The sequence below is a fragment of the Streptopelia decaocto genome, assembly GCF_964273445.1.
Source record: "Streptopelia decaocto genome assembly, chromosome: 3".
Lineage (NCBI taxonomy): Eukaryota > Metazoa > Chordata > Aves > Columbiformes > Columbidae > Streptopelia > Streptopelia decaocto.
In genome coordinates, this window is record NC_138656.1 from 72,137,230 (window position 1) to 72,151,977 (window position 14,748).

At 41.5% G+C, this 14,748-nt stretch overlaps 1 protein-coding gene across 5 annotated transcripts in view; it reads left to right on the forward strand.

Moving 5' to 3' along the window:
• The window catches only part of FYN (FYN proto-oncogene, Src family tyrosine kinase), a 141,923-nt gene that overhangs the window by 15,200 nt on the left and 111,975 nt on the right, over window positions 1–14,748 (forward strand). The window lies entirely within an intron of this gene.

Sequence of the window (14,748 nt, forward strand, 5' to 3'; positions counted from 1 at the left end):
GCAATGCTCAATATAGGGTTTTAAAGCCCAATAGCTAGTTTGGCTTCTAGGCATGCCCAGCAATCTCCCAGACTTGCTCTACCAGCCAGTCACGGCATTTTAGGGACACAACTGCATCCACGTCTGAGTAATGTTCCTCCTGAAGTCTGTCGGAAAAATGCTTGGCTTGTATGTAACCAGAAATAATGCCTTACTATATTTAAATTCATGTGGGTAATACCCATGAAATAAATAACTTACGCTTTTTCTATGGATAAACAACGTTTAATCCATTCCTTGTATTCCATAAAAGCGTGTTAATTAGAGCATAAGCAAAACAGCGCTGGGTGCGCGGGGGATTCACTCCGCCCAACACGCACACCTTTAACAATAAGAAGTGTGCTTAAATACAGTATGGTATTACATATTCATAATGACCCCAGAAACGCCTATACATATTCATGACCTTTCCCGCTTTTTATTAAAATGAGTCTCAGATAACCATTTACATATTCCACTCCTTGACCCCCCCACCCTGTTGCGCCTGCGCAATGTCACTTGGTGAATTTGAGGAAGGGTCTTTAGGGGTCTTTGGATGAAGGCTCCTTCAGCTTCGTCACAGTGGACTTTTTACCTTTGGCTCATTAGAAGGAACTGGCTGGAATCCAAGCTACCAAACCAACTGGAACCAGACTGGTGCCTCCTTTTTGCTGTAAATCTTGGCTATCTTGTCTCCTCAAGGTTGCAGCTGGTGCTGTAAAACTTCTTATCTCGGCATTTAATGAAGTCCTGCCTTTTTTTTTAGCACAATCCGTTACATACAGCTCTAAACTAGATATTAATAATGTGGTTTAAAATGTTAGCTTGTTAGTAGGCCCTTATTATATAGTTGCTTAACCCTTAAAATGTTAGTTCCCTCTATCAATATAACTTCCTAAACAAGTTTCATAACTTTTTACATAGAACTCAACCACCTTTCCCTTTTCCAAGTTGAGAGTCCGTGCCTCATTTGGTTATACCTGTAAACATTAAACATCTTAGCACGAATCACAACTGCATTTTTCACACCCAGAATATGTAAAACTAATTTTGAATGCCCTCTTCCTAGGAATAGGGATTTTTTAACATCCTAAAAGTGAAGTTTCACTATTATCTCTTTCATTATGCATTCTGAGAACTGTCTGCCCATGCCCTTTGTCTTGCTCATCTAATTTTAGTAAAAATTATGGGGACTACTTGATGTAAGAGAAATTTGTGACTAAAGAGAGAACAAAGAGGAACAGACAAAACTCTGTTTCTAGGCCGAGGTTTCTATTGTGCATTTTAATATAGCAGTTTTGTCTAGGGGCAGCCCTTTCCTTTGAGACTATCAGGCTCTGAACCTTCATATTCATTCTGCATTTTCAACATCAGCAAAGGTGTCAGCACACTGCTTTTTTCTGCTTTTTCTGGATTTTTTTTCGAGATAAATGCTGCTTCTAGAGAAAAGGAAGGAAGAAGGAGTGGGAGAAGAGGAAGAAAGTTATTGCTGCAATTTTGAGTGAGAAACTTGGTGTTTATTATGTGCTCCTATCAAACACTGGATGATGTTTGGTTAACCATCTCTTACTCTTTTTGTTTTGTGGCTAAGCATCTTGCATTAGTTCTCAGTGAGTAGGGCTGGACAAATTGTGCAGTCTTGGCTTAATTTGTTATTTTCTTTTGTTGAACAGATACAGTGAAAGGGATTTATCTGCTCATGAGAGGGGTGTATTCAAGATTTGACAGTGCCTTTTTCTTTTAAATTGTGCTACTGGTCTGGGGCTTGTCCTTCCACTGGAGGCTGCTGCCCTTGTAGGTGTGATGAAGTAGCACTCTTCTGTACAGAGCTCTGAGCTGGACCTTTATAGTTACCCTGAGGCATGATCTGTCTTGCTTTTACCATCCGTTAAGTTCCACCTGTGAGAGAGCAGGGCTGTGTCTACCCATCGCTGGCTGCTCACACCTGGGCAGCTTGCACAGACTGGGGTGTTGACTCTTGGTGAAAAGGCTAAAGGGGTGTGGGGGTGTCTGTCCATCTGTCCATACCACTGTTACTACAGTATGTGGGCTGACATTTTGGTGCAAATGTGTCCCGACAGCTGTAGGCTGGCTGAGCTACAGACACGGTGTAGACATCTACCCTCACTACAGAGATGATCGCATCCTAAACTCCAGTAGGTTCAGGTTACATCCAGAAGAAACCCTTCTTTTCTTCCTAGTCATCTTCACCTAAACTGTTAGACAGAAGTGCCTAGAAGAAGAAAAAAAAAAAAAAATCCTTACATAGTAATTTGGTTTTTTATAATCTTCCCTGTGTTATATATTTGTGCGGGCTGATAATATATGTCCAGAACAGATCGTTTCACAGCTACTTCAGAGAGTCAGGAGCTTGCAGTTGCAGTAGCTCTGCTGCTTTTTAAGAGAGACTTGCTGGGCTCCTCATAGAGGAGAGTGAAGTGTCACTCCTCAAATATTGCTAATACTTCTGTACTAATAATCTACTGCTTCTGTAAGGAAAATTGCTTTTCCTAAGTACTGGTATGGCAAAGAATAGTCTTTAATTGCCAGCTCAGTTACAAACACGTGCCCAGAGCTTTCTGGCTGCTGTCAAAGCGGGTGCATCAGCAATGTTTAGTAATGGGTGCGAAGTGGGAGGAGTGTCTGCCAATAATCTCTACCGAGTATCTCGCTTGTCTTTTTGCAGTGTCTGTATCCAGTACTGCCATAACATGCATGTACTTAAATCAGCATTGACTCAGGCTAGGTCTTAAACCACAAAGTATACAGGCATGTTGAAATAAGGGCGGGTGGGTGCAAGGTGAGCTTTTATGAATCTTGCTTTTCTGAGAACTTCATAGAGCGGCACAAAGTTGTGCATTGTAGAAAATAAGGATGGGAATAGATCTGAAATAATTCCTGCCATGACAGTATGAGTCAGAATACAGTGAACACAGGTCATTACTGATTCCTCGTAGCCTATCCTGTTCCCAGAGGGTTCAAGGAAAGAGCATTTCCAATGTGCCCAACTGTTCTCTTCTACACTTCAGTAGTTGGAGAGCTTCTAATATCTAGCTGGCATTGCTATTCATACAGACCCTCTCTATTATCAGTTTATGTGGGGAAACAGAAGACTGAAAGGGCACAAGTCCTGAAAACTATCTGTTATTCTTGTCTGCATTACTTATGCTAGTAAAATACACTGCTACTCTGTGCAAAATCTACTTCGTTGTTTAAGCCTTCTTCTACTTTCAAGGTTGCTTGTGTACTTCCTTCCCATTGTCTCCTCTTTTTGATTAACTTGTTGTCATGGAGGCACCCCGAGGTAAACAGGGTTTTAACACTCCAAAAGTGACTTAAATACAGGTTCAGATATCAGTTGAGGAAAATTATTAAGGGGCAGCAACTATTACAACAGGCGGTCCACAGAGTGCATGCACATGGCTTCACCCAAAACAATTCTGGAGCCATCTCTGAGTCCAGGAGGAGTACACACTTGTCTGTACATGGTGTGGGATTATTTTAAAGAGATACACGTACTCGTATTGAGTACGGGAAGTGTACGCTCACGATTCTGCGAGGGTAAATTTATAATACACTCGCAATCCTGCGAGGGTTAATACACGTGCAAATGTGCACGGAATATTACACGTGCTTATGTGGAAGCACGGGAGGAAAATACACTTGTGATTGTACGAGGAAATAATTTATACATGTGCTCGTATTGAGCACGGAAAGTTACATGTGCAAATGTGCACGGAAAGTACACATGCTTGTATTAAGCACGGAAAGTAGGCGTGCAAATGTGCACGGAAAGTTACATGTGCTTATGTGGAAGCACGGGAGGAAAATACACCCGCGATTATGCGAGGATTAATTTTACATGTGCTCATATTGAGCACGGAAAGTACGCGTGCATATGTGCGCGGAAAGTATAGATACACTCGCAATCCTGCAAGGAGAAATTTTACTCACCTTTACTCTGGCGGCAAGGCAAGCGGAGTCTCCATCCCGGGGAGGGGGGCGGTATCTGCGGCAGCATCTTGCTCGTGCTCCGAGAGACCCGCGACAATGGGCGGAGTCTCGACGAGAATCCCATTTTTTATGGGCTGATCAGATCTGACTGTAGGCATTCCAGAAGCTTCCCTGCACCCCCACCCTGGCTGTGGGGTGCTCCTGAAGCCTCCAAACATCCCCCATGCTGGCCACAGGTGCCCAGCGGCTCATTGGTGCCTTGGCACTCCCTTCTCCTAACGGCCCTGGCCAGGGTGCTCTGGGGCCAAACAAAAGAAGCTGTAGCAGAGAGAGAGGGAGATGTGTCTACTCCTTCCATGATGAAGGAGGGAGGGGGAGAGAGGGGGGTTTGCATCCTGCCACACTTGTCCAATTTCTCTAGCCTTTCTGCATAGGCCATGACAGGGAAAAGACAGGTTGAGGAAGAAGTCATGGATGCTAGAGTCTGGTTTGTCTCATCTGGAGATAGTTCAACTGAGGATTTGATGGCTTGGGTTCTTCCCTTCTGCTGATAGCAACAACCCATGAAATCTGTTGATAAATGAAGTGTTGTGTACCCACCTTCTTCATCCCCAGATTCTGCTTAGCACAGAGATAGCAGCAGTGTGAAGTTTCCAGTTTCTCCCTGAGCTTAAACCAGAGACACTGTGCATCAGCCTGTTGATTAATCATAGGCACTCATGTGATTAAAACTTCTCAGGGGTTGGGAAAAGTTAGTTTGCTTTTAACAATCTTAAAACAGCATCATTTCAAAGTACATTTCCTTTTTTTTTTTTTTTTTCCTTCAGTCAAGGATGTGTAAATGCTTGCAGCATTAGTGTATGCGTGTGTTACAGTTTGGGTTTTAGTTGCATGATTTGATCCTGGGATTTTCAGCTGAGAAGATCCCTGCTTGCTTCTGTGCAGCCAGGAGCAGACTGAGACTGTAACAGGAGAGATTGGCTCCTGCCAAATCAGTGCTTCATCTGTCACAGGAGCTGGGAGGTGCCACGAGAAAGAGGTGGGGAAATTTGAAGGAAGGAAAAGGCAACTCTCTGATAGGCATCTGTGAAGTAAAATCTACTTAAACACACCGTTATGAAAAGTGACTTATTTTGCTGTGTAGCTGTGCTAATAGAGTGTGCGATGACTGAAGAAGTGTTGAGTATGTGCAACTGAAGAGGAAGTCAATGGACTCATTGCTGTGAGTGTACTGAATAGTCAGGCATCGGTTGTCTCAATCTGGGCACCTAAATAAAGAACACTTTTGAATTTATTTTCTCTTTGTCATAAAGTGCCAATAATACCCCTGGTGTCTTAGGATACTATAAAAAATGCATGCTTTGTGAGGAAAAACTCAGACACTGAACAGTGCTGGGACCCATGAGTGAAGTAGTTGTGTTTCCAGAGCAGGCTGGGCAGAGTGTTCTGTGAAATGACAGTGAATGTCAAAAAAAAAAAAAAAAAAAAAAAAAAAAAGCACCAGACATTTTAGGCACTGAAGGAAGCTGTGCTCTTATGGAAAACTTTCTGCATAATCATGTAATTAACAACTGCATCACAGTGAAGTCACAGGCAGGTTGGGGGAGGGCAGGCAAATGCAAGCAGCACAAGCAATAACAGCTCTGGAAAGTCTAGTGTTTGGCCAAATAATTTTATAACCTTAATATTTCTGTCATGCAAATGTGTGTAATTGATCTTTGAATACAAATCTGCAGTGAGATGGGGGGGTGGGCAGGAAAAGCCAAGGGGTGAAGCTTTACATGGTCCAGGTATGGAGCAGCACACTGGATAATCAGAGAGGTCTCTCTACTCACTTGTGTTGCAAGTCAGCACACGCGAACCACCCTGCTTTGCTGTTGCCTGCAGTGCTCGTGGCAAAGATGACAAACCAGCCTTTGTGTGAGCGAGAAACCAGAAAGGCACAACACAGAATGGAAATTTGGTGCTGTTGGGGACTGTAGGCGTTGCAGGCTCATTGTCGCTCCGTTCCTGCCATGGGACCGTGTTGTACGTGTGGGGGGAAATGGTCCGAGGGGATTAGAGGTGGTGCGAGGAAGCCTGGCATCCCGGAAGATCTTACAGCTCAGACTTCTGTTTTTGTAACTATCTGGCTCATACCATGTGGTTTTGGGTGACCAAAGTGTTGTGGGGTTTTTTTTTAAACTAAATAGTTAGGAGTCTGGTCCATACTGTGATAAGAGCTCTGCAGTTAAAGAATGTGCAACAGCTCTTTAATGGATGTATATTAAACCTTACTGTCCTTCACAGGTAACACAAAGCACACTCAGAACATAAACAAGCAATCCCTTGTTTATCAGCACTGTTACTCTGTTTTATTTGAAACCTAATTATACTTGAAAGGTGTAGGGGAAATTGAGAACTTAACTTTTGGCACTTATCATCACAATCTTAATTAACCATCACCACTCCTTTTCATGCAGCTCCAGTCCTATGATCTCACTTCCCTCATTTCATTTAACAGTTAATACTCTCAGGTTAATTTCTCTTAACTTTACAACCTAGTTTATCATCTGTTTAAAAAATAAGTACTAAAACACTTCTCAAAACTGTTTGGAGGCCCCCACCACTACATGTCAAAGCACAAACTCATCAGGTCATCACTCTTTTCTGACTCTCAGCAAGAGGCTTCAGGGAAGTATATAAATCTCTGGAGTGCTTGCAATGGAGGTGATAGGATTTTATGAAATGCACTTGTGCTGGTAAACGAGATGATAAGGATGCACAGAAGACATACAAGGAAGAAACTACATGCAACTTTTACTTACTAAATGAGGTGTTTGTGAATGAAGCCTTTGTTAAATGTGAACTGAAAGTTTTTCATAATTTGTATTGATAGAGTGCAAGGATTTTGTTTATTTTTTTTTGTTACTACCACCTTGGCTTTTAGAAGGAAAGAGAGAGGGGAAAGGAGGGAGGATTGCGAGGGGAGCTTAAGGGAGAGGAGATCTTGTTTGGCAATTTACTTTTATTTGAAATAAAAGTATTTTTAAAACCACAAAATAATATTTGATTTGTATAATCCCTGGTGTGCCTGTATAAGCTGCTTATGAATTATAATTTTAAAAAAATCCCCAAAAGCCCTTGGTCAGAAGTATTTAGGCACTTGGTGAAACACTTTAAGGAGTCTAAAGAAAATGTTTAAAAACCCAACCATTTCCTATGCTCATTAACATTATTTTATTAATAAAAGCTGGTTCAGTGCCCACACTGCATGTCCCCAGCAGGAAGTTGATGACATTTTGAGAGAGGTGGGTAAACATTTATACTGTGCTCTGAGAAAAGGTTACGTGAAAGCCTTTTGATAGAACTTGCAATTTTGTTTTTGCTTCTTTAAACAGAAAAAAAAAAACAGGTCAGTTGTGTCTGCGAGAAGTTTTCTTCTTTGCATTTAATGGAACAATGTAAACCAGGTCATAAGTGCTATATAGGTATATCAAACAGGTTTTGTATCATTGCTTGTAGGCTTAAATATATGGATATTTATTTAAGAATATATTTGTATTCTTTAACATACAAATAGTAAGAGGGTCTGTAAAATGTGATGTTGCTTGTGGTTGTGACTTTAAGAAAAATCCCGTCATATTTCAGTGGCCAGAGAGTAGACTTAACACATTGAATTGGAAGGGGCACATCCTGTGCCTGGTTTCCTGTGGTCTCCAGAGGACAGTGGTCTTTTTCCATTGTTATTTAGTCTGTCCGTGTAAAACAGAGATTATCTGCCGTCTGCCATTTCCTCTTCTCCCTCCCTCTCTGTTTCTTTCTGGGGACAGGGGGAAATAAATTCTCCCTCTGGCTCATGCAGATGTTAGCGCTGTGGGGAGCTTCTCTGGCCCCAGCTGCAGGAAGCATTTCCCAAATGGATTGTACGGTCCTTTGGTCTTATTGTCTTTCTTTGCTTGTTTTTATTTAAGATTATTAGTGTACTGGGTTTGTGCTGTCAAATTTACTTCACTGCAGTAGTGTTTGTGGAGATGTACTCATTCTGTGATTCATTTTAGAGGCACTCATCTGTTAAAGCAGCATGTGAAGGAAAAAATATTCAATTAAAAAAAAAAAAAAAGAAGGAAATATATCTCTCATCCACATGCCTCAGACTCCAGGAGAGATGCTTTTAAGCAAGATTACAGTAGTACGTATTGTACTATTGTGTGACCGAAGCATCTGTGACACAAAAACACTGTTAAAATATGATAGATGCCCATGGCATTGAAGACTTTGCTTCTTTAATAACTGATTTTTTCTGCCATCTGTTGTTTTATTAAGACTTCTTTCATTCTACCTGTGGAGCTCAGTGCAGCCCAGACTTCAATCTTATTGCGTCTCAGTACAATGAAAATCTTGCATGCAAAATTCTGCTGAAGTCTACAAGTAGGAAATGCCACATGTGTATGTTTTCCAAAGACTTTTAAAGATCAGAAGGATTAAAAGGAGGTATTTAAATTTATCTGTATATGTTTCTCCTTGTCCTCTCCCTCACCAGTCCACTACCCTATGACACTGATGTACTGTTTCCACTCCCCAAAATGGCTGCAATCCAGGCAAGCTGGAGTGTCCAACCACTGCTCTGTTGGAGAGGTCAGGGAGCAAACTGGCATGAAAACCACATTGACTTATTTTGTGTTAAGGGAAAGAGTGGTGCTAGTGGAACAGTCTGGGAAGATGTTGCTTCTGCTGTTCGATCTTTGAAGAAAACTTAAAGTTTATCCACTAAGTGAGGCATTGTAGCACCAGCTGCAAGCCCTGAAATAAGCCGTACTTGCAGGTTTTTGTTCCATTATGTCCTTTCTGTGCTTACTTGCGAGTAAAGTGCATTTTAGTAGTATATTCCGATCTTTAGAGCTCATGGGAGGCTGAAGTAGAGGTGGAAGGTTTCATACTAATGAAGTGGACAGCAAAGGTATTGTGTATGACCTTGTGAACCTGCTGAAGTCAGGAAGCCAGTAGTGAGGAACAAAGTGCTGTTTCTTGCAAACAAAATTACATTTAAGTGGATTGGTAGCATAGGCTTTGCATGGAGTGAAGAAATGAAGATTCACTGACAGAGACTTACTAGAAATCATATGTGTACAATACTTCCTTTTTTCTGCTGCTTCCCTCCCATCTTCCGTGGAGCTCGTTTATTTGCTTGGAAATAAAACGTGTTTCTCTACTTGAGGTTAACCAAATCTGTCTGGGAGAGCATAGCTGCAGCCAGCTCTTTTTTCAAGGGAAGGTATAGCTCTGGTAGAATGCTACTTTACTAAGGTAAAGAAGAAAGAAGAGCAATGTCCAGGTGGGCTCGCAGAGTGTGTTTGAGGGGGTAGCAGAGCTGCCTGAAAGTGCAGGCAGCAGATCACAAACAATTCTGGGAGTTTTAGTGGGGTGTCTGTTGGCACATGAGTGAGGTGAGGAAGAGAATATGGTTGAGAAATAAGGTTGAGAAAAGGTTCTAGGGAGGAGGTGGTGGAGGCAGAAAATTCAGCCAGGACAGGAAAGACTTTGTGGAAGGTAAAAATTTTGAAGCTAAAGCAAAAAAAAAAAAAAAAATCTTGAAACAAGTATAAACCCCATGGTACTGTGTAATACGAATGAGAGTGTATTGAAGCCAAGAAGTCAAAGAAGTTTTTAACAAAACCACTGGAGATGCTGTAAGTTCATTAACACAACCAAACAGCTCTCTGGTTGTAATTAAACACAGCAATATGCATTTTGTTATTTCAGAATGTTCCTGTGCAGAGGCTTTTTGTTTAACCTGGGTTGTCCTTAAAGAGTGGGATTAGGGTTTTTGCATTGTCTCAGTCTGAACATGAGGCTTGTGAGAGTGAGGTGAAGATGCTGCAACATATTATAGAAAGGCTGAACCAAGCTGAAGAGGCAACAGCTCTGAACAAGAGGCACAGAGGTGCCTGCAGGCAGAAGAAGGATACAAGCCCTTGAAGAGGGATTGAACTGAGGAGAGGGAAGCAGGAGACAAATTAATGTCTCCTTAAAGTCATAAATCTCTTCAGCAACTTATTCCTGCATATACCTTTGCTTTATCAAGCACATACATTTGCAGTGTGAATACTTTCAACTACATTGACAAATATGCTTGATTAAGTGCTGGGAGAGTTGGCAGCAGAAGTTTCAACTGGTGGGAGAAAATATGACAATTTTTAGCTGGGAAATGCAAATTGAATGTGGTACAGAGAGCAGAAGTTGCTGTACAAGGGATTTTTCTGAAGTCTGCTAGGAAGAGTGGAAAGAAAAAAGAGAGAAAGGTGCTTTGGTGAAGTGTGATGGAAGAGATTTGTGTGGTGAAGGAATATCTGAGTTCAGGCCCAATAGTCAGATGAGACTCACTCAAGCTGTCATAGTGGTTTCTCAAAACAGGTTATTGGAGAGATATGATGACAGGCAGGTGGAGTGCTGCTTGCTGGAGAGGGATGGGGCTTCTTGTGGGGAGCAGGAGACAGAGGAGATAGCTCCTCTTCTCCTGCAGCTCTCCAGAAAAGGGGGGAAGACCTGGACTTACTGGGGACGCAGCTTATTGCAGGAGGTTTCTGATAAGAGGCACACTTTAACACTTGATTTAACAAACCAACGCATGAGCTATTTTTGAAAAATCAGACACTGCTGCAGAAGGTGGAGTCATATTTCGTATCCATCTGAAGCTTTGGCTTCCAAGGAAATTTTGCCAGCCACAGTGGTGGCAGAGCTGTTGTGCGAGTCTCCTCTGTGGAGAGGGACCAAGTTACATCAAGGCAAAGAGCAAGTTATAGTTCGCCGAACCAGAAGAGTGGGCTGGGTGCCATAGAGTTACACAGGAGTTACTCAGGACAGGAGAAGATGGCAATCTCTGTCTGCTGGTCCGTATGTACTGTCTTAGTAAAACGCGCACATGGTAAAATGTCAAACCACTTTTGTGTATTTTTAACTGGCTTGGAGTGGGAAATGTACGGGGCATTCGTGTTTGTTCTCAATTGCTTCATGTTTTTTTCATTTCTTGGATTAACATCTAGAAGGAGCATTTTTTGCATTTTGGGTTTGGTGTTTTGGTTTTTTTGTGTGTGTGTTTTTGTTGTTGTTGTTTGGTTGTAGTGTTTTGTGGGGTTTTTTTGGAAGGTTGTGGTCTGCAGCAGGGCTGGGGGCAGTGAATAGTGGCAGGGAATGGGAGGCAACTGGAGATGGATTTAGCTATACAAACACACACCTGCCTATCTCCATTAGGAAAGCAAGTGTAGTGTCAGTAAAACATGCTTTCCTCTGGTCCATTTCTCTATACCTTTATCTCAAGATAAACTTTCAAGGGCTTAAAGGGCAGCTGTTGCCAACCCTGGAGCATGGTGTGCAGCACAATAGGAAACTTTTTAGCAAACTTGGAAATCGCAGTGAAGAAATAGGACAAATGTTCAAAAATGTGCCTAATTAGCTTGCATTATCAGTAACTGCACTGAGTTGGTGTCTCATTTAAATTTTCAATGTAGAGCTCTTTCTGACTGGAGTATTTCATCATTACTGCTACAATTTAGCCTTTGCAATTGGGACACTTCAAAAATGATGGGCTTTCCTATCTAAGAAAAAGCTGCACCAAGTTCTCGCTTTTAAAGCTTAAAACTCATTCTGATATAAATTAGAATAGTGCAGCTTTGCTATGAATCTTACTTTTCTGAGAAAGTTGGGAGGTTTTCATATTTATTTAGATAGTGATGTTTAAAATTTGCATACGGCTCTTTGAAATTGCACCTTTTGTTGCTGCAAATGTCATTTTTAGTTCTAAATGAAAAATTATAAATACTTTTCCAGGAGTCTGGAGCTCAAGGATTAATGTGGTTGAACTAGTTAAATGTTAAATCTATTCAAAGTAAAACTGCATAGAGACTGCAAATGTTCTTGCATGCAAGTAAATCCTTTTTATATTGTGTGGTTTGCTAAAGATGTAACCACTCTGCCAGCTTGTTCTGTACAGATAAGTTATGTACGTTATAGGCGCTTTATCTTAGGGTGCTATATTTGCTGTCCCCATTAATGCTAAGCCGAGATCGCAGTTTAATTCTGCTTTGTATTAAAATGGGAATCAGCCTTTTTGAATGGAAGGGAGGATGCTGTAGAACACATATTTTATACATAGAATTTATATCCTCGATGGGTAGAAACAAAAGTTTCTCGAGGAAATTACATGGACTGTAACAGAAGTTTAAATATTTCTCTCGTCACCTTCAAGTAAATCTCTCTTCAGACTTCATCAGATAAGAGTCCTTGATGGACTTTAGTTGAACTTGTTTACATCTGTGAGATGAACGTATTACACATCCCAACAGCATCTTTTTTACCAATAAGTGCTGTTGAAATTTACACTTATGAAATGACTGAGAAGTCTTAATTCTGTCCCTTGATTTAGCAGATTTGCCATGTGTTCCCTCATACCTAATTTAAAATGGGAAGGTTTTGCAAAACAGTGGTCAGGATGATGTTTTTTAGTTCACCTGACTTATATGAACCTGCAGATAAAACACTGCAGATAAACCACCTTGGGATTCCAGGTTCAAGCACTCACAAGTTCGGGAGTGAAAAGCATTTACGCTGGGACTAGTTTCAATACCCTGTGTTGTCTGAATAAAAGGTTCCTTTTTTTCATCCAGCTACATTCTTGGAAGTGACTGGGTTGTTTTGGCTGCGGCTTCTCAGAAAACTCAGCCTGAACTCAGTGCATACAACTTCAGCACAAAAGGTCTACAGAGTCACAAAGGTTTCCTAAGCAATGAAGAGCAACATGTTGGCAAGCTACAGGTGCCCCAAATGTAAATTGCTGCCTTTTTTATTTAAGATATGGGATTTTAAATTTGCATTCCAGAATTTAGTTTGGGTTACTTCTTCTTGCTCTGACTTAACCAGATCGTGGTGCTTTGGGAAAGCACCACAGGGAGACAGGGAGGAGACAATAAATCTTCTCCTACCTCCTTTGTAATTAGACTGTCATAAAACCTTACACATGATGTTTAATAGCCCTTTTGACACCGCTGCCAGCAACACAGCAAAGCTGGATGGTGTAGAGTATGGAGAAATGGACCTGCATTCCAGGCCCAGTGGTTTCTCGTGATGATGAGTTCAGCAGACTACTTGCTTGTAGGAGAAGGATTGATTTCCATAATGCCTTTTCTTCATGAGTTCAAGCCCCTTCAAGGGCTGCAATATCCAAAGATGAGACAAGCCATGTCCCGCCTTCATTTCACCAGCAGCTAACCTGCTCAGATGGTTCTGCAGCTGTCAGATGTTGTCAAGCACCATCTCTTCACATGGGCTCTTCTGAAGGGAATGCTAAGCTTAGCGGTGTTTCTTCGGGATTGATGTGGTCCTGAAGTAATTTTTCCTAATGAAATACAGGGAATATATGCAGTTAATGGAGTCTCTGCAAAGATGGGACTGAAGATGTAGTGTTAGTTTTTCAGAGCTGGGACTTGAGGATGATCTAAAAGGCTTAAGATAAGAGGATATATATATGTGTGTGTGTGTATATTTATACATACATGTACATATGAAGTCAGGAAAAGAGAATTCGTGTCATTTGTGGCTGTTTCTAATTGCTTCTGCAATGTGATACTGAAAAGAAGAGAATGACACATCCTGCTCCTGGTTGCAAGATCACTAAAATGGAGTCCAGTCATCTATAATGGGAACTTCTGCAATATTCTTTGTTTTCCTGACCAGTTCTGAGCACTGTGGGAGCTGTACAATTACTGTGATTGAATTAAATGGAAACCCATCGAAGCAGCAAGTAGGGTGTTTCCAAAAATGATCCTGTTTTGGGGTATAATAAGTTTTAAATCCATGCTGTTATATATAAAATCTGTGGCTGAAAACTTGGTAAAAGCTTCAAAACCCTTGTTTCTGCTTCAAAGAAAAGATTTATTTAGCTTTCAAGTAATCACAAGGCAAACATGGCTGTGGTCTGTAATTTTTATGGATGTAGTTAAAAAGTATTTTTGGAGGTTCAAGAGCTGTTGATTAAATGACAAACTACTTGTGCTTCGTGTGCATTTCCCTCACTCTGGAAAGTATAAATGCTCTAGACTGTAGCAGTAGTAAGTTATGCATTTCATCCATAAATAAAACATGTTTATGTTAATATATTTAATCATTAGTACATTATCTGTGCAGGAATTATTTCATCTCCAGCCTGATGTTACCCTTGTTGCTTTCTGTTTGTGATTACTTTAGTCTTTAATAAGTAACTTTCTGCTTTGGGGACATACATAAGTAACTTTCTGCTTTACAGGACATACAGGCAGTTCCTGTAAGAAATGGCTGCGTGACTGGTTGTGGGTTTCCCTTTCATATTTGTGTTGTCTGAAGTGCCATTGCCCAGCTGCTGGTCGCTGGGACCTGGGCAGCAAGGAGCATGCAGAGGTCCTGGAGCTCAGCTCTCCAAAGACCACTAGTGTATTAGGGAAAAAGCAACCTCAGCCTTATCAGGTGAATATGTTGTTAATGGAGTCCAGGAAAACACTGTAAGAGAGCTACAACAGGCTGTGTGAGACTTGATTTCCACGCATAGATATTCCTGTGACTGTGTGTGCCCACCTTTCTGGGTGTCGCAGGTTGAGGGCGCTTCCCAGCCACCTGCTGCAATGGCTGGGTGGGTTACAGCAGCGATGCGCAGGGAGGGTGAGACCCCTCCCTCTGTCAGAGTCGGCTTTGGCTCCTCTACACAGACTACAGGCAGTTTCAGACTTCAGGAAGCCAAGGCAGCTCCTCCTACAGCGAAGTAATCTGCCT